At 42.9% G+C, this 19,364-nt stretch overlaps 1 long non-coding RNA gene and 1 pseudogene across 1 annotated transcript in view; both read right to left on the bottom strand.

The window, feature by feature from the left end:
* LOC143441787 (uncharacterized) overlaps nt 1–11,446 on the bottom strand; it is a 38,270-nt gene extending 26,824 nt beyond the window's left edge. The window contains exon 1 of the long non-coding RNA XR_013109469.1: nt 11,309–11,446. This is a non-coding gene — a long non-coding RNA (uncharacterized LOC143441787). The remainder of the gene's footprint in view (nt 1–11,308) is intronic.
* LOC117706367 (U6 spliceosomal RNA) lies at nt 9,361–9,452 on the bottom strand (annotated as a pseudogene).
* Nucleotides 11,447–19,364: the final 7,918 nt, after the last annotated feature.

The following is a 19,364-nucleotide window of genomic DNA, read 5'->3' as shown; positions in this document are numbered from 1 at the left end:
TTTGACTCTGATGCACTGGTGCTCTGGCACGCTAATGTTCTTTGTCAGGGCCTGTCTACGGGAGGTCCCTGTATTTTCTCTGCCTCAGTGACTCTTTTTTAAAATATTTTCTCCTATAATTACAGTGCCTGTCCTGAGAGAGGCTGGCTGGGTATCAAGGTCAGTCTAAGCTCAGACTCCTCCTAGAGCTGACTCAGACCCAGGCATGGCCCTGTTGTCCTTGCAGGCTTGCATCTGACACTCTTCAGGGATTTCTGTGTCCGGGTTTTTACACCTGAGGCTTTAGGATTCTTTGTGTTTGAACTTGGCCTCTGTGGTTCACGCTGATCCATGTTCACGTTTCTGATTGTACGTGGTCCTTTGTTGCTTTTATCTGATCCTATCTTGAGGCTCAGGCTTCAGCCCCATCTTTTATCACAAAGCACTCAAACACCAAATTCAGGTCTTTCTGGGTACTCTCCTTTCAGGTCAACACCCCTACCCCTTTTCCAAGCTGCTAAAACTTCTTCCATTGTTTTTGTTTTGTCTTGTTTTGGTTTGGTTTTTGTCCTCTTTCCTAGGAATCTTTCTTCTTCTCAGCACATCTCGTCCTTTTTTTCATTTGTTCTTATTTTCATATCCTCCATTTTTCCTCCTCCCTCTGATGGATAGCTGTGTGCACACACACAATGAGAAACATCACTTTTCTTTCTTTCTTTCTTTCTTTTTTTTTTTCTTTTTCTTTTTTGCAGCACCCTTACTTCCTGGGCTGTCAGGAGCAAGCTGCATCCCCAGCCAGGGGATGGGAGGAATTCCTGCAGTTACCGAATTTGCTTCCATATTCAAACTCCAGCTACACCCATCCTCCTTTGCTTCATACTTGTGCATGTGTGTTCATGTCCATGTGCCTGTCTATAGTAGTCTTTGGTCCTACACCCTGTTATACAAATTCTTCCTGGAACAAATAACTCAAGAGGAATTTTGTTCTGAACATAAACCCAAAGGCTACTTTATAACTCTGATGAGAGAGAGAGAGAGAGAGAGAGAGAGAGAGATTTGTTTTGTTTTTCAAGACAGGGATTTCTGTCTTAGAACTTGCTCTGTAGACCACACTAGCCTTGAACTCACAGGAATTCTCCTGCCTCTGCCTCCTAGGTGCTGGAATTAAAGGTATGTGTCATGACTGCTGGGCACAAAAAGGCATTTTCAATTGTCTCCTTCCCTTTAAAACAGGCTGGGCTGGTTGGCCTTGAACACAGTTTAGTTCAGCCTGGTCTTGAACTTGTCTCCCAAGTGCTAGGCTGACAGGCTTGAAAAAACATACTTGGTCTTTGATATACATTAAGTGTGTGTGTGTGTGTGTGTGTGTGTGTGTGTGTGTGTGTGTGTGTGTCTGTTTATTCTAGGTTCTGCATAACAGATAAATTTCAGGTACTTCTTGACATTATTATAATACATTGTCCCAGGCCAGTACCAGAGAGCCTTCCCCTTCCTGAACGAAGTCCTTCTTGGCCTCGAAGTACCTCACTGGGAAACCTTCTTTCTTTTTGAAACAGAATCTTACTGAGCAGCGCCAGCTGTCTTGACACTCACTGTGTAGACCAAGCTAGGCTTGAAATGTGTAGAGATCACCTGCCTCAACCTCTCAAGTGCTGAGATCAAAGGTGTGTGCCCCTACACCCAGCAATGACATCTATGTTTTTCCATTATGTCTGAAATGACAGTGAAGGCATAGGCCTGGCCACATAGGTAAATAGCCTGAGAACTTTCCTAGAACCACAGACAGGAGGCCTGAGGTTTGCTTGCTAAAACATCCATGAAGGAGCACGCTCTGCATCCTTGTGCCTGCGAAGGAGAGGGATTCATTTTCTACATTCACACCCCAGATATCGGCACTGTGAAACCCAGACTCCCTGAAACGGTCATTGAAGATTGTGAACTAAAAGCCTCAGAAGAGGCCTCATGCTGCCTATTTGTTTGTTCCTTACCCAACACATATAACACATATAGTGAGTAATACTTCTGCACAGCATTGGGGGCCAATAGCCAAAGCAGAGGGAGCGGGGAATCAGCAGGATCCCAGGGAGTTTGAGTCCTCCCAGGTGGTGGCCCTCAGCTTCCGGTATTGGGTCATCGCCTCGGGCAGTGATATGAACACACTCATCTAGAGGGTGTTGAGCTGGTCCTGTAAAAACCATCACTCAGGTCACAGGGAGCCTCCCCTGCTGCCCCAGAGCACAGCAGGTGACACCTGCTCTTGAGACATCAAAGACCTTGGTCTTTGTGAATGGGGAAAGATAAAGAACAGAATCTCCCCTTCAGGAGCAACATCTGTCCCTAACTCTTTAGAGACCCAGTGCTCCGGCATCAGAAATCATTTTCAAAAAAACTGTTTAATCTCTTTAGGAAGCTTTGGCTGCTGCCAGAGTCCTTGGTAAATAACAGCAGATGACACTTGCTCAGAAGTGAAGGCTTCCTTCAGAAATGGGGTCACACTCAGGAACTCTCTTCCCTCAAATCTTTCCTACAGCTTGTCTTATGGGGCATAGCCTTTCCATTAGGTTTTTATCCTTTTCAACATTAACGCCATCTGCCTCAGCTGAGAATGGTCCTATTATTACTCTTGAGATGAATTATTTGAAAGCTTTAAAACACAGCAGTTCTTTGTCCCATCCTTCTGCTATCCCCCAACCCTAGCTTTTGCCATTCAATTGTTCCTTTTTTTTTTTTTTTTTTTTTTTTATCCTATTCTGTTGTTTGTTTTGGTTGTTTTAGTTTGTTTTTTGAGGGTTTTGTCGTTGTTGTTAGCATTTTGTCTAAGCTCCGCCCCACAGTTACCTGGCAACAGCCAGTATGCCTGACTTACTATAATAGAGGCTGCTTGCCCCCTCCACTCTCTCTTGCCTTCTTGCTCACGTGCTCTATCCTCTCACCCCTTCCCCCCTTTCTCCAAGTGCTCATGGCTGGCCTCTACTTCTCTACTCTCTTTCTCTGCCTTTCTTTGTCTCTACTACCCTCTCAACTCCTCTCCTTATGCCCTAAATAAACTCTATTTTATATTATACCATTCTGTAACTGGTCCCTCAGGGGGAAGGGATGCCTCAGCATGAGCCCACTGAGACATCCCCTTCCCCCACACCAGACTACACATCCACCAAACATAGTCCTTCTCTCTCCTTATCTTTTTATAAAACACAACAGTTGTTGTTTGCTTTGGGTTTTGTTTTGTTTTTTGGGGTGGTGGTATTGTTCCTTGGGAGCTATCCACCTCAGATTTGTTTGTTTAATTTTTTTTTTTTTGAGACTTTCACACACTATATTTTGATTATGTTCTTTCCCTTCCCTTGACTCGTCCCGGAGCTTCCTTGTACATCCATAAAACTTTATGTCCATTGTCTCTCTTAAAAATCAGACCAAACCAGAACAACAACAACAAACGCACAATAAAAACCAACCATGTAGTTAATCTGCTCTATGATGGCCAACTACTCATAAGTATGAGGTTTGCCCTGGGGCATGGTTGATATACCCACTGTCATTCCACTGAAGAAAACTGATTCACAGTGTCTCATTTAGGGTTTGACTGCTGTGAACAGACATCCTGACCAAGGCAAGTCTTATAAGGACAATATTTAATTGGGGCTAGCTTATAGGTTCTGAGGCTCATTCCAGTATCATCAAGGCAGGAACATGGCAGCATCCAGACAGGCATGGTATAGCAGGAGCTGAGAGTTCTACACCTTCATCTGAAGGCTGCTAGCAGAATACTAACTTCCAGGCAGTTAGGACAAGGGTCTTAAAGCCCTCACCCACAAGGCCATACCTACTCCAGCAGGGCCACACCTTCTAATAGTGCCACTCTCTGGCCTGAGCATATACAGACCATCACACACAGAGTCTGTGACAGTGTGTACAAGACCTGCACAAGTTTGAGCCACACCAAATTTCAGCATTGAGAAGAGTGAGTGAACAACAACAAAACCCTCACCTCCTAGCCAAGAAACTATGTGCAACTGATACCTGGAGGGAGAAAAAAAATCCACCTGTTTGTTAGAGAGCGGGAGGGAGGGAGAGGGAGGGAAGGGAGAGAGAGAAAGAAAAAGAGAGAGAGAGAGAGAGAGAGAGAGATTCCTATTAGAACCTTGGAATCTGATCCTCTTGTCTCTGCCTTCCTCCTCAGTTCTGGGATTACAAGTGTGTGCCACCTCTTTCTTACGTGAGTTCTAGGGCTCAACTCAAGGGATGGTGTTCTTCATCCCTGCACAGAAAATACTTGGCCTGCTGAGATGTCTCCCCAGCCCCCGCCTCCTGTATCCACCAAAGATTCGCTTTCAGCCTGTATTTGCCATTATCATTTATTTGCTTTAAATAACTGTAGATCTTAAAGATAGGGAGGCTTAAACTCAGCAAGAGGAAGATTATGATTAATTTTCCTCTGCTGTTGCAAACAAAGTGAACTCTTTTTCCAAAGTGGCACTTGGGCTTCCTTCCTTTCTTTCTTTCTTCCTTCCTTCCTTTCTAATTTTTTTAAAAATCATCTCAAATTTCTAGACCATTTTGAAGAATGAGTAGGTTGGTCTTCTGATGGGTCCCTCAAAGGTTCCAGTCTGTTTATTTCCTGGCAAATCTCCACTTGGTACATTGACAGGTGACTCAGAAGTGTTGGTGGGTTGCTCAAGATTGCCACCTCTGCTTGTACCTGATGACTATGACAATGTGGAGATAAACAGCAACTCAAGAGGAGATGAGACCTGGGGGAAGATCACTGGACCACAATCTCCTTCAGTTGTCAAGCCAGCCTCTTTCGGAGGTGATCTACTTCTCGGATGGAGAAGACTTCTACACAAAGCCACTTGGTTCTTTGTGAAACTCTCTAACAAGTACCCAACAGGGTCTCGTCTAAATCCCAATTCCTGGCTTCTCAGAGGTGAGGTGGGATTAAGTGTCAGGCAGGACTGGTCTATGGTCCAAAGGTATCTGCTGCTACTCCTTGTGAGGTCAAGGGCTGAGAAAAACCTTGCTGCCAGCACCTTAAAAGAGCTGTGTCTTTGAGTTCTAGAAACAAAAGCTAAGCTCTGCACATAGCCTGTTGAGCTTTGTATTTGGTTTGTCTTGAAGTTGTTGGCAAATTGTTCATAGAAAAACATTCCTTTCTGCCATACATGGCAAAATTTTCCATTTCCAGATTCAGAGAATCATGTGCGTGTGCCTGGCAGAGTTTGAGGATTGGTTCATTAAAATGTCACTTCGTCTGATTGCCTGGCATTGTCAATCTAACTTGGAAATAGTATTACAATCCCAGTGACTAAGTTCTTGATCCAGAGGACATTTTGCAGAGGTCTTATTGTTTAGTTATCTATACTACTTTATGCTCCCTTTCCTGGAAGCTTCTATTGCACTCATTGAGAACTTTTGATTTTACTAAGCGTTTTTCTCTTAAGTTATTTCTTTTAAATTCTTCTTTCTTTTAAAAATGGGCTTTCAAATAGGGTTTGAAGAGATAGCTTCAAGGTTAGGAGCACTCACTGCTCTTTCAGGGATGACTTGAGTTCCCAGCACCCATGCTGAGCAGCTCACAACTGCTTAGAAATCCAGTTCTAGGGGATCGAATGCCTCTTCTGGCCTCCATGGACACCCAAGTAAACACACTGTGGCATATATTCACAGAGACTTATACACATAGACAATACACATAGACAAAAGGAAAAATAAATAAATCTTTAAAAAAAATGAACCTTTTAGACACTTAGAAAGTTAGCACAGAATAAATATATTGACTATGATGACAACATTGGGGCTACCTTTATTTATTTACTTATTTGTTTATTTATTGACTCATCAGTTTGTTTGTTTATTTTGGAACAGAGTTGCACTATGAAAACAAATAAACAAGAACAACAACAAAATGAAAACTCAGTTCATCTTAATTCCAGTGCTCAGGAGGCAGAGAGGTAAAAGGTGAAGTTCAAAGCCAGCTTGATCTACATGAAAAAGTTCTAGACCAGGATAGGCTTCATAACGTAGGCTACATGAAGCCTGGCCACAAAAACAAAACAAATAAATCCTGCAGTAATAGATGCCATTATTACCAGTGATGGGACATGAATTAGTATTGCAGACTTCTGGAAATGTTTTAAATTATACAATAATCCTAGAGATTGTGGTGGGAATAGTTTATATCTGCAACTTGGAACAAACAAATCACCTTTCAGAATTTGTATTGGCTTTTAAAAAGTTTAGCTTGTGTGCACTTGTGTGTGTGTGTGTGTGTATATAAATATTTGAATTTTTGCTTTGTTGTTTAAAAAAGAAATAAAATAGAATCTTAGGATGGATTTTTAAAAATTTCATCTCCTGTGTATGGTTGTTTTGCCTTCATATGTCTATACACCACGTGTGTGCCCAGTACCCAAAGAAGCTAGAAGAAGGTACCTGGAGCCCTTGGATCTGGAGTTACCAAAGATTGTGGGTGCTGGTTTTGAACCTTGGTCCTCTAAAAGGGCTACTGGTGCTCTTAACTGATAGGCTATCTCTCCAGCCCCAAATACCATAATACCTTTATTCCCTGAGACTATAGGGAGAAAATACATGACCTATGAGTAGAAACCAGATGTGTTCTTATACCTATGATGGAAGCACTCAGAAGGGAAGACAGGAGGATAAGAAGCTCATGGTCATCCTCAGTCACAGCAAGTTCTAGAATAGCCTAGGCCTCATGGGATCCTGTCTCAAGTGAAGCATTTTCAAGGTCTAGTGAGAAGCTTTGAGGCTAAGAGCTTGTGCTCCAGAGGATGTGAATTCAGATCCCAGCACCCATGCTGGGCAGCTCACAGTCACAATATGACTTATGAATAGTGAATATGCTCATTGTTTCTGAGTTCATGCACGCGCGCGCGCGCGCGCGCACACACACACATGTATGATGTAACTTGAACAACTTAACCCCCAAACATGCACTTGTCCTTCACCACCAATTTAACACACTCTTTTGCCATTTTTCAAACACATTCATCTGAAGTCAAACTTCTGTGGTCCTAGCAGAGCTGAGTATCCGGACAATTGGCCTATGAGGAAAGGCCTGCTCTGCTGCTGAGGTAGTGTTTCTGAAGGCAGAGAACCGAGCAAAACATCTATGAAACAGTACAAGTGAGTCCTCAGAAGAAAGACTGCTCTTCCTAGCTGGCACATGGGAGACAGCATGGTGCCTCCCACCAGCTCATCCACATGACAGGATGCAGTGCCAGGTTTTAATCTGCCTGCATTGTAGTGATAGGTTGGAGTTGGTTAGAAAATTGAGACTGTATTAATATTTTGAAGTCTTTGAATTATAACTTTCTCTTAGAAGGGTACAGGGAGGAAGCTGCTCTTGACGGTTGCTACTTCATCTTCCAAGCAGTGTCAGCAATGAATATGCTCGATCCCTCTCTTGCCTTTATCCACTCCCCTGAACCCATTAGGAAGGTAGGTATATACGTGGCAATCTGTGGGTGCCAGGGATCTTACTGTGGTGTTGTGAATGGCTTCCACACACAGACTGGCCTTCAGAATAAAGCCCAGGGACACATACTCCTTGTTTTGAGGCTATCCTCATTTGCCCTTCACACCTGCAGCCACCGACGAATTAAGTGGAGCACATCAGCTTATCAATTCCTCTAGCTTGTTTCTTTGCATATTCCTGGATACCACGGTGGTCATGTCAGGCACAAACATTTCCCAATGGCAAATATGGGCACAGTGTCAGGACAACCTGATCCATCTATCTGCCTTTAAGAATTACGTCTTGTGTCTTATTATTATGTGTCTGGATAAGTGGAGCATTGCCCCAGGATTGAAATACAATGCTAAATGTGTACGTTGCCTAAATCAGTCACAGAAAATTAACATGCATAGCCAGGGCACTTCTGTTTACATCCCTCCTGCCCACCGAGCACCTTAATCTAGCTTCCTGTACCTTCCCCTCCCAGGGTCTCTGTAGGAACATGATCATTCTTACTTACTCTCTTTTCTACTTAAAAGGTTTCCCTTTCCCCTTTGATCACTCGATCTCTAGAGCTATATTAAGAAGAACAACAGTGGGAGTCAGTTATCTTCCTGCCTAGTGGGTCCCGGGGTGTCAAAGTCAGGTAATCCGGCTTGGCAGCAGAAGCCTTTACCCACCAAGCCATCTTCCCAGCCCCATATCCTTTATTCCAAGAATGGCTTTACCAAAAGTAGTTCATACCCTGAAATTCACACTTGATTCAAATGTATAATTTGATGCCTGTGGCTACATTCACAGCATTTGTGCAACCGGTGCTGTAACTGGTTTTATTGCACCCTCATTACATTTAAAAGACTCATCTGCCATCACTTGACAAGCTCCCAGGGTGCTCCCATCTCTTAGTGAAAGGCAGCCTCTGATTTACTTTGGTCTCTATAGACTGCTTTTTTGTCTTGAGACAGGGTCTCAATATGTAGCCCAAGCTGGTCTTGAACTTGACCATCTTCTGGCCTCAGCCTCTGAACAGTGGGATTACAAAGTTGTGCCAGTACCCACTGACTGGCATTGTATTTTATTTGAGACATACTATATAGTTCGTTAAGCCATTTAATCCCCTATCACACTCCTGTGTTGATTCTAATTGTTGCTCTTTTGAGTGCGGCTTTAATGGATAACTCTGAACATATGTCTCATCCTTTGTGTGCTGGTACATATGTATAACACATTCCAAGAGCTGAGATTTCTGAAGCAGATAATAAATGCAACTGTAGCTTTTTTTAGATTACAGAATCACTCTATTGCACTCCCAACTGCCATGCTTGAGAAACCTTTTTTCTCTGATCTTACCAGAATTACATGGTAGTAAAGTTACGAATTTTCCCAAATCTAAGAGATGGAAGAAGATGAGGACACCATAATGTAGCAGAACACATGGCCAGGAGAAACCGAAAGTAGTCAAAGGTCTTTATAGCAGGGAAATAAGTTAGTATAGTGTTAGATCTGCCCAATCTAGGCAAATAGCTTATAATTATAGTAACTGGGTTGTGTGGTTTTTATACGGGTTTATTGGGGTTGGAAATCCCAGCAACAAATTGGCACTGGTTAGAGAAAGAGTGGGAAAAAAAGGGAGCTGGAGAGGGAGGAGGAGATGGAGAGGGACTGGGGAGGCAGAGAAGAGAAGGAAGAGAGAAAACCAAATATGGTGGTGCAAAATTATAATCCCAAGACTTGAAAGATTGAGGTTGGGGTATCAGGAGTTCAAAGCCAGCCTTGGTTTTATAGCAAGTTCAAGACAAACCTGGGTTAGATGAGCTTCTCCCTCAAAACAAACTAAGATACAAACAAACAACATCTCTGTCAGCTCTGTGTGGCTTTCATTTAACTGTTGTTTCCTTCGCTTGAATAATATGAGATGCTCCACAAATTTGTGTGTCATCCTTTGTCTAGGGCCATGTTAATCTTCTTTGTGTTACTAAGCACCACCGAAGGGAGCACGTCTTTGAGTATTTTTTTTTTCCTAATGGTTGAAACTGATATCTTTACTCACTTGACAGTTCTGTGTGAGTCCCGTGTTTGAACCACACAGTTCTTTATTTCATAGCGTGAGGATCTGCCAACTGCACTGTTTTGGCTTTCCATATTATGTTTTGATTTTTTACATCTTTATATGTTGCATTTTTGCACTGATATACCGTAAAGGTATACATTTTAAGTAGAGATAATTGCCTTCCTAATATACATAGTAAAAGAGATACGATTTGCTTATTTCCAAATGATTTTCCTAGATCAATTGAAAGAGAAATTGTCCTTCACTGTGACAGCTACAAAACCCCCAAATTAATTAGAAAGTATTACTTTGAATAGTGTGTGTGTGTGTGTGTGTGTGTGTGTGTGTGTGTGTGTGTTTCACATTTTGGCTTTTAAGACAGGGTTTTATCTAGCTCAAACCCACTCAGTAACAGGCAGAGAATGACGTTAAACTCTTAATCCTCTTGTTTCCACCTTTCAACCACTGGGATTATAGGTCTATGTCACCCAAACCTGAACTTTCCGCTTGATATTTCACCAAGTGACCTTACCGTTTTGGAACTAACATGTTTTAAGAAGTAAAGGGGTTTATCTATGTTCTGATTTACTTAAGCTCGAGAACAAAAATCCCGAGACTTCTGCAAGGAGCACCCGAGTTCCCTCTTAAGCACCACTTTCTGACAGGGAAACACTGTCCAGCATGAAGGCCTCATTTGCATCTCTGTCTGACAGGCTAGGGTTTCAAGCCAGGCAGAAGGAATTCTCCTTCAGTGTGTTACCTTATCTCATCAAAGGCGCAATGGAAAAGGCAGGACTTGGAGCCAGGACCTCCAGACTCTGACACAAACACTCTTCAAACAGAGTGGGAAAGGAGCCTGCTGTGACTTGTATATATACTCTGATGCTCTCTCTGAGAATAGGGCATGTGACTAAGCAACTGCAGATAACAGGTGACAGGGGTCAGACCCAGGGATTCATTGCTGTGCTCGGAGTGAGACAGAAGGGCTTTTTAGGTTTGGAGTGGGGGGGGGGTGCTCTTACATGTGCTAGGGTGGTGGCCAGGAAATGCAGAAACTAGTTGATCAACACTGGTGACTGAAAACTAATCAGCTCCTCCAGCAGAAGCTGAGTTTTCTGGCAGCCACCTCACCATAGTTAAAGAACAATAGCAACCTGGAGACCAGTTTCTCGTGACAGTGGTGTCCTACAAAAACAACCTAAACCATAAAGATTAAGTTAGCAAATACTGAGCCATTGTTCCAACACGCAGTACACAGATAGGTTCCCATAAACCTCTGCTCTCATTTCCGACAGATCCTTATGTAACCTGGTCTTTGGTTTGCTCATTTGCTTTTTTATTCACTCTTGCTTAGTTTAGTTTTTTTGAAACCATGTTTCACGCTAGGCCAAGCTGGCCTGACCTCAAACCCAAGCTGACCTCAAATTCACAGCAATCTTCTTCCTGAGTGCTGAGATTTGGGGTGTATGATACCATTTCCCCTTCCCCAAATTCTTGAAAAGGAAAAATAGCTAGATTTCCTGACCTTTGCCTTTAATCTCAGCACTTGGGAGACAAAGTGCTTGGAGATAATCACCCCAAATTCCAGACCAGGCTAGTCTACACAGAGAGTTCCAGGATGCTGGAGCTATAGAGTAAGATCCCATTTCAAACAAACAAAGGATAAGGCACCCCCTACCCCCAATGATATAAATCAGTGGAAAATTGCTTTGAGAAAAAGAATATAAAAATGAAAAGATCTCCCATTCCTACGATAAATCGGCATAAACCATTGCGTAAGCAAAGATGAGATGCTAACTTACTCTGTCCTGGAGGGAAGGACACGTTCCACCTGGCTTGTGTAACTGAGCTTGTTGAAGTGCTTTCCCTGGAGTCTGCCAGCTTCCTCATCCCATGATAATAAGCTCTGCACTGGGCTGCTCCTGTCTGGACTTCATTTGTCTTGAAAGGCAAACAGGAGAGGAGGGTTAAGCCAGCTTTGCCCCTTAACAGTAGTGTGCACAGGCAGGGAGTCTAGGAGAGCGGATATGGCAATTTCCCTTAAAGGAGACTGGTTTTGAGTGTTCATGTTTCCCCTTGATTCTGAAATGTGATTTTAAGGATACAGGCTCCTAGGTGCTTTCTAGTTCTAGGAACTAAACCAACTCCTTGTTTCAGAGGCTGGTTTCCTAGGCACATTTGAACAAAGAGTAGGCTCATCTGAAGAGGTCCTGGCCTTCGGCCTTCATCAAGCAGCCTTTGACTTGCTGTCCTGTTTATCCCATCAGTTCAATTAACCATGGGATTCCTTTTCGGTTCACAATCCAAACTACCCTGCGGTGTGGCTCAGGGTGATTCAACAGCTGGGATGTCTTATGACAGGGATGTTTGGTTCTTCTCATTAAGTAATGTGATCCTAAAACAGATTAAAAAGAAAAGCTCAAAGCTCTTTGGCTCTCCTATCTGGCTTGCAGGCAGCATAAACCTGGTTAATATACTTTAATGATTGTTTTTAAAGCAATCAGGTCCCTTGCAAAAGCCACCAAAAGCATCATTGGGTAAAGTTTTTAAACCATCTTTATTTATGTCAGAAAAAAAAAAAAATCTCTGTACAATTAACAAGGAACTACCTATTTGGTTATTGTTTTTACTACTAAAAATGTAAGCAAAGTGAACACTGTTTTAGCATGAATTCCAGCCTACAACAGGCATCCTTTGAACGATTGGATTTGGAATGGTACCTGCTCCATATGGATTTTTCAGAGAACATCTTGCAAAAGGTCACTTCAAAGGAGTTTAGAAATTCTAGTTGAGATGGAAAGGGAGCAAGAATTAAGGAGAATGGGGATGGGGAGAGGATGTTGGATGAACTAATAGACCCAAGAGCATGGAATCTCAGGGTCCATTCCATCAGAGATCCCAAGGTAAAAGGCCAGCAGCTGGAAGATTGAAGTGAATCCTGCTGAAGTATTTATTAAAACAGTCACAATTCTGTGGGGGAGAACTCAAGTTTAAAAGGCCTTTTGATTAAAAAATTAAAAATTAAAAAAAAAAAAAAAAAAAAGGGAGGGGGACTGGAGAGATGGCTCAGTGGTTAAGAGCACTGACTGTTCTTCTAGAGGTCCTAAGTTCAATTCCCAGCAACCACATTGTGGCTCACAACCATCTGTAATGGGAGCTGATGCCCTCTTCTGGTGTACCTGAAGACAGCAACAGTGTACTGTATACATACACAATAAATAAATAAATAAATCTTTAAAAAAAAAAATAAACAAAAATAAAAGGCCTTTTGAGTTTGGAGTTGGTTGTGAACATGCGAAACACCCATTATGGTCATACTGACACTATCCAAAGACCCAATAATATAAGTCACTATAGTGCTTAGATTATGTTACTTAAGACTTTTTCTCAGTAGCCACAAGTACAAGAAATCCAATTAAAGGAGCTCAGATTACTAAAGGGGGACAGGTGACACAGCAGCTGTCAGGCCCACTCCCTGTGTGCATGAACCCAAAACTGTTCTAAAAAAAGAAAGTCTGCAGTTGGGGTGGGGAGGGACTGTCCAGTCACTAGAGAGTTTTCCTTGAGGACCTAAGTTCATCCATCAGAACCTACATTTAAAGCAAGTTGAATTTAGTGGCACATGCTTCTAATCCAGCACTAGCCCTGGGGAGACAACCAGATCACTGGGAGTTGCTGGTCAGCCATCTAGCCTACTTAGAGAACTCTAGGCCAGTGAAAGACCTGCCTCAAAGAAAGAAGAGGGCAGTGTAAGAAGACACCCAAGGTGGTTCACTGGCTTCCATGCATACGTGTTCACATGGAAATATTCACACACATATACATACAAATAAAGGTTTTAGTACGTGTGTCTGTTGTATGTGTCTCTCTGTGTGTATGTCTGTGTGTATGTGTGTCTCTGTGTGAGTACGTATCCCTCTGTGTCTGTATGTCTGTGTATCTCTGTGTGTCTCTGTGTAAGTATGTGTCTCTGTGTGTGTGTGTCTGTATGTCTATGTGTCTCTGTGTGTGTCTATATGTCTATGTATCTCTGTGTGTCTCTGTTATGTATCTCTGTATATATCTGTATATTTATGTCTCTGTGAGTGTGTCTATATGTGTATGTGTCACTGTTTGTGTATGTCTATGTGTCTGTGTGTCTCTCTGTGTGTGAATCTGTGTTGGGAGGACCAAGGTTGACATCTGGCTTTTTCCTCAGTCAGTCTCTACATTGCATACTGAGGCAGGTTGTTGTTCAGTACTCCCCCTCTGAGCTAAACAACCGTCATTAATCATACCAGCTGTGCCTGCTTTCAAGTGTGCATCAGGGTGTAACCTGGAGACTGTTGGCATTCCCTTGTAGATGGAAGGGGTATGTAGAGTCATTGGTCTGTCTCCTATACATCTGGCCACTCCTCTCAGCCACTTGCATGCAGTCCTGTCCTAATTTCACATGTCTCTGGGAGTAGGTAGGGCAAGCTGGAACTCCATTTATATGGATGGCTATATGGAAGCCATATAGCCACCATGCTTGGTGAAGAGGTACCAGTACGGCTGTTTGGGTGTCCCCCACACTTCTGTCAATAACCCCCTCATGATGTAATTAAGCCCAATAAACACACTGTTTTCCCTTATGTTGAACATGGTGGAACTGTTACTTTGATTTGTCTTCAGAACCTTATGAGGAGTGGGTTGACATTTTCTCTTCTCCTCCAGAGAAGGAATTTTAGTAATACAGGGTGCCCTAGTTGCTTTTCTACTGCTATGAGAAAATACCATAACCAAGGCAATTTATTAAAATAAATAAATAAATCTGGGTAGTGTTGGTGCATGCCTTAACTCCAGCACTTGGGAGGCAGAGGGAAACGGCTCTCTGTGAGTCTTAGGCCAGCCTGATCTACAGAGTTCCAGTATAACCAGGGAGTTCCATGATAGCCAAGACTACACAGTGAAACCCTGTCTTGAAAAACCTAAACAAACAAACAAACAAACAAATAAGTAAAACCTCACAGTTCCGGAAGGTTACCATCCATGGTCGTTGTGACAGAAAGCATCTCAGCTGGCAGGTAGCCATGGAGCTGGAGCCATAGCTAAGAGTTCACAGTGATCTACAATTGCAACTGTGAATGACCAGGGCGGTTGAAACCTCAGATACACCCCCACAGTGACACACCTAATCCAACAAGGCCACATCTCCTAATCTTTGCCAAACAGTTCTACTAACTGCCAACCAAAAAAAAATCTGAGCTATGGGAACATTTTCATTCAAATCCTCACTCAGGTTCTCTTGCTGAATCCAGTGAACTTAGAGTTCTGTTTCTGTTAGTCTAGCTAGCTACTTTGTTCTAGGAATTGCCCATCTTCCCAGCACAAGGATTATAAATAGGCCACCACACCCAACTGTCTAATATGTGGTTTCATACTGTACTGCTTTACTGAAGGCTCCCTCTCCCCGACCTTTAGAGTTTGTTTTAAAGGGCTAATGAGAAGATCTTGGGGGTAATTGATAATTGTGAAATATTTTTGTAGCTCAGATAAATTATTTAGAGCAATAGAGACAAGACCTGCCCCAGGAACAATATAGATGCATACAAATTAGGGTAAGCCCTTCATAGTTTTGTAGCATGAATTAATTGTGAAGATTAATTCAATTGTTTGTAATTCTCTTTTGGAAAAAAAAAAAAAAACAACCGTATATCATTGCACTGCTGTTAGAGATGCATCACTGAGAAGCACATGACCTTGACCAGCTGAGCCTTCTGCCACCCTCCAGCCTAGTTCCCCTTGACATGAAACAAAGCGGCACAGGACACTCAGCAGTTGCTTCTGTAACCAGAAGGAAAGAAGGAAGGAGAGGTGGATGGAAAGAGACCCTTGCTCAAGGACAAAGTCATTTCTCCAAGCCTCAGCCAAACCACTTTAAAGAAAATGTTCTTTTCTTTTTGAAAGCAGGTCTCAAGTTTTCGTCAATGTCAGCCTGCCTCTTTACTTTCTGTCTGGTTCCCAGCTAACTACTGAGAGTCTGTGCTCAATTAAAAATGAAATAGATTTGAGTGAGTTAACTCAAGTGTGGTTGTGCCCAGATAATGGAATATCATTTAATGCTAAAGAGAAAAGAGCCGGGACAGAGAGGAAATTGGAATGCATTTTGCTGAGTGTAAGAAGTCTGTCTGGGCCATGGTAGCACATGACTTTAGTCCCAACACTTGGGAGGCAGAGGCAGGTAGATCTCTGATTTTGAGGCTATACTGGTCTATATATAGAGAGAGAATTCCAGGGCTGGTGAGATGGCTCAGCGGTTAAGAACACTGACTTGCTCTTCCAGAGGTCATGAGTTCAAATCCCAGCAACCACATGGTGGCTCACAATCCGATGCCCTTTTATGGGGTGTCTGAAGACAGCTACAGTGTACTTATATATAATAAATAAATAAGAACTTTAAAAAAAAGAGAGAGAGAGAGAGAGAATTCCAGAACAGCCAGGGCTTCAGAGAGACCCTGTCTTAAACAAACAAACAAACAAACAAAGTTATATAGATGTCTTAGTTAAGGTTTTACTGCTGTGAACAGACACCATGACCAAGGCAAGTCTTATAAAGGATAACATTTAACTGAGGCTGGCTTATAGGTTCTGAGGTTCAGTCCATTATTATCAAGGCAGGAAGCATGGCAGCAACCAGGCAGGCATGGTGCAGGAGGAACTGAAAGTTGTACTTCACCTGAAGGTTGGTAGCAGAATACTGACTTCCAGGAAGTTAGGATGAGGGTCTTAAGCCCACACCCACAGCGACACACCTACTCCAACAAGGCTACATCTCCTAATAGTGCCACTCCCTCTTCCAAGCATATACAAACCATCACAATAGTTACATGAAAAAGAGTGACAACACAATTCAGTAACATTCTAAAAATGTTAAAGCAATTGATACTGTACAAAGATCAGGGATATCAGTGATTAGGAGACAGGACAGATGAACAAGCTGAGCATTGATTTGGGGGACAGTGAATATTCTGTATCACACTGTGCTGGGGGGTGGCCTACGTCATTACACCTCTACGCAGAATTTATAGCATGAGAGTGAGCTGTTCTGTAAACTGTCACCTGAGTGTTGGCCATAAGATGTGTCATGTAGACAATTCAGTACAACACAGGTCCTTCTCTTGTAGTGATGTTGACAATGAAGGATGCTAGACCATCCTCTCCATTGCTGTAAATCTAGAGCAGCTCTGAAATAAAGGATGTCTTTTTAAAAAAAGAAATGTGTGTAAAGAACCAATCAGCTGGGCCTAGAGCGGTGGCTCAGTGGTTATGAGCACTGGCTGTTCTTCAGAGGACCTGGGTTCAATCCCCAGCACCCACATGGTAGCTTATAGCTGTAACTCCAGTTCCACGAGATCCAACAACCTCTTCTGGCCTATGAAGGCACTAGGCATGCACATGATGCAAGACATACATACATGAAGACAAGACATACATATATGTGTGTGTGTATATAGCCAATTAATATTTATTAATTATAACTCATCCATTAAACTTGGAAACCCTAAAAGAAGGAGGAATTGTCTGTTGAGAGCAGTCAGAAATGGTTCCTGACTGACCCAGATTGAAGAAGTTGGCTTTTTATGTTTGTTGTTGATGTTTATTTTGAGATATGATCTTATTCTACAGCCTTGGCTGTGCTAGAACCTGTTATGTGGACCAGGCTAACCTCAGACTCTGCTTCCTGCCTCTGCTTCCCAGTGCTGAAATGAAAGGCATGCCTGGCTAAGAAACATTTTTCTAAGGTATGTAAATGTTAACTAATAAATGCTGCCCTAAAGCCTGGATAGCCCAAATATTAATTCACGGGATTGATGCCTTCAAACTTGAAATATTTAGAAATCTTAATTTGAAAAAAAATGGAAATTATTATGTAGTACTGGGAATGACTATACTTTAATTGCAGCTTCTTAATTCCATAGAAACAATAATAAAACCAACCACTAAATATAACTTGAAACAAGTGTGCCCATGACGAGTGAGTTGTTGCTCCTAATGCACCCTTCAGATGAAAGACGGGGTATGAAATGCATCACCACTGCTGTAATTATTGTTATTGCTCACACACCAGAATCAACTGCAAGCGCTCTACTAGTTTCCTTTTTATGCTATAATAAAATACCTGAGGCAGACTAACTTTATAAAGACAAGAGAGTCAATAATAATAATTTCACAGTTTGGGAGGTTGAGTCAACAGCATGATGCAGGCTCTGGCAAGGGACCCACTTGGCTGTATCACCTCTAGCCTATGGCTGGCCGCAGTAAAAGGAGGACATCACATCTTAAAACAAGAAATCACGTGGTGGGGCAAGCCTATAATCCAAGCATTTGGGGAGTAGAGACAGGGAGATGAGGAATTAAAGATCAGCTTTCGCTGCATAGTGAGTTGAAAGCTAGGCAAGGTTCTATGAGACCTTGCCTCCATAAAATGACAAAATAGCAAGGAACTTAGAGTCTAGGAACCTGTTAATCCTTTCTGATGATGCTCTCTGAGCTCTCAGATCTTCCCACTAGAGCCCACTGTTTCCAGGCTCCTTACATCTTCTAGTGCCACCTCTCTGAATGGTGGCTCGTGCCTCTAATCCTGCCACCCAAGAAGCTAAGTTAGGAAAATTGAATGTTTGAGGCCAGTCTGGGCTTTGAAGTGAGTTCCAGGCCAGTCTAAAATACAGTGAGAGCCCATTTCAGCCCAACTCTCCCCAGCCCCTTCACCCCTCCCACCGACCCATCCCTATCCCCTCCCCCAACACCCCCCCCCCCCCAAGGCAACTTAAAGCATAGGGAATTGAAAACAAGTTGCCCAAATCACAGGACCAGTGAGGGGCTAAGATGAATTTAGGGACTTAGAGTTGCCTAGCTCTGTGTTGCCTTTGGTCTCACAGAGGCTTTAGAGAGAAGCCTGTTTGAGTTTTCAGTAGACACCCTCTTTGTCCCACCTTTCCCTCCCCATCCTCATGACAGTCTCTGTGGAGACAAGACCCGACCATGAATGACAGATGTGCTATAACCTCAATGTTTACTCCTCTCCTCTTTTCCAGAGTCCGAATTTGGCTCCCTCTCCCTTTGCAAGAGGTTCATTCCTTGGAAAATTTCTAGTCCATACAAACCAGCTTGTGGCAGGTAACTCTGGTTCTGACTGCCTGTGTCCTGACTTGTGCATCACATCCACTGACCTTTGTTTTTATCTGATTGTTACTGTTGCAAGTTGACTCTGGGATCATCTTCTCCTAGTGCAACTACAGCATGTAATTGTGACAAACAAAATATTCCATTTACCTCCCCAAACCTAAGTGTCAAAGTAGCAGACAATGTGGGCAGGGTTGGGTCATCTTATTCTACCTGGTACTTCTAGAAGCACCTGTGCGGTTGAGCTATAGCAAGAAGAGGAGAGATTAACGTAAGTTGGATGTAGTGGCACAGGCCTGTGACTCTAGCATTCAGGCAGCTGAGGCAGGATGACCACTGTGAATGGGGAAAAAGTGAGGAGGTGGCACAGCCATGTGGTAGGATGCTTGCCTTGAATACACGATGCTCTGGGTTCAATCTCCAGTACACATGAGCCAGGCATGGTAGAATACACGTGTAATCCTAGCACTCAGGGGCTGTAGGCAGAAGGGTCAGACACTCAAGGTCATCTTTGACTACTTAGTGAATTTGATGCTAGCCTGGGATACGTGAGATCTTATATTTAAAAAAGGGAGTCCAGAGACTGATGTGGTGATATGCATCTATAATCCTAGCATTCAGGAGTCAGGGGCAAGAGGATCTGGACTTCAAGGTCAGTCTCTAATATACAAGACTGAAGCTAGTTTGGACTTCCAGAACCCTGTCTCAAACAAC

Source organism: Arvicanthis niloticus, chromosome 3, assembly GCF_011762505.2.
Source record: "Arvicanthis niloticus isolate mArvNil1 chromosome 3, mArvNil1.pat.X, whole genome shotgun sequence".
Classification (NCBI taxonomy): domain Eukaryota; kingdom Metazoa; phylum Chordata; class Mammalia; order Rodentia; family Muridae; genus Arvicanthis; species Arvicanthis niloticus.
Note: the sequence above shows the minus strand (reverse complement) of the source record. Positions and strands in the feature narration are given on the sequence as shown.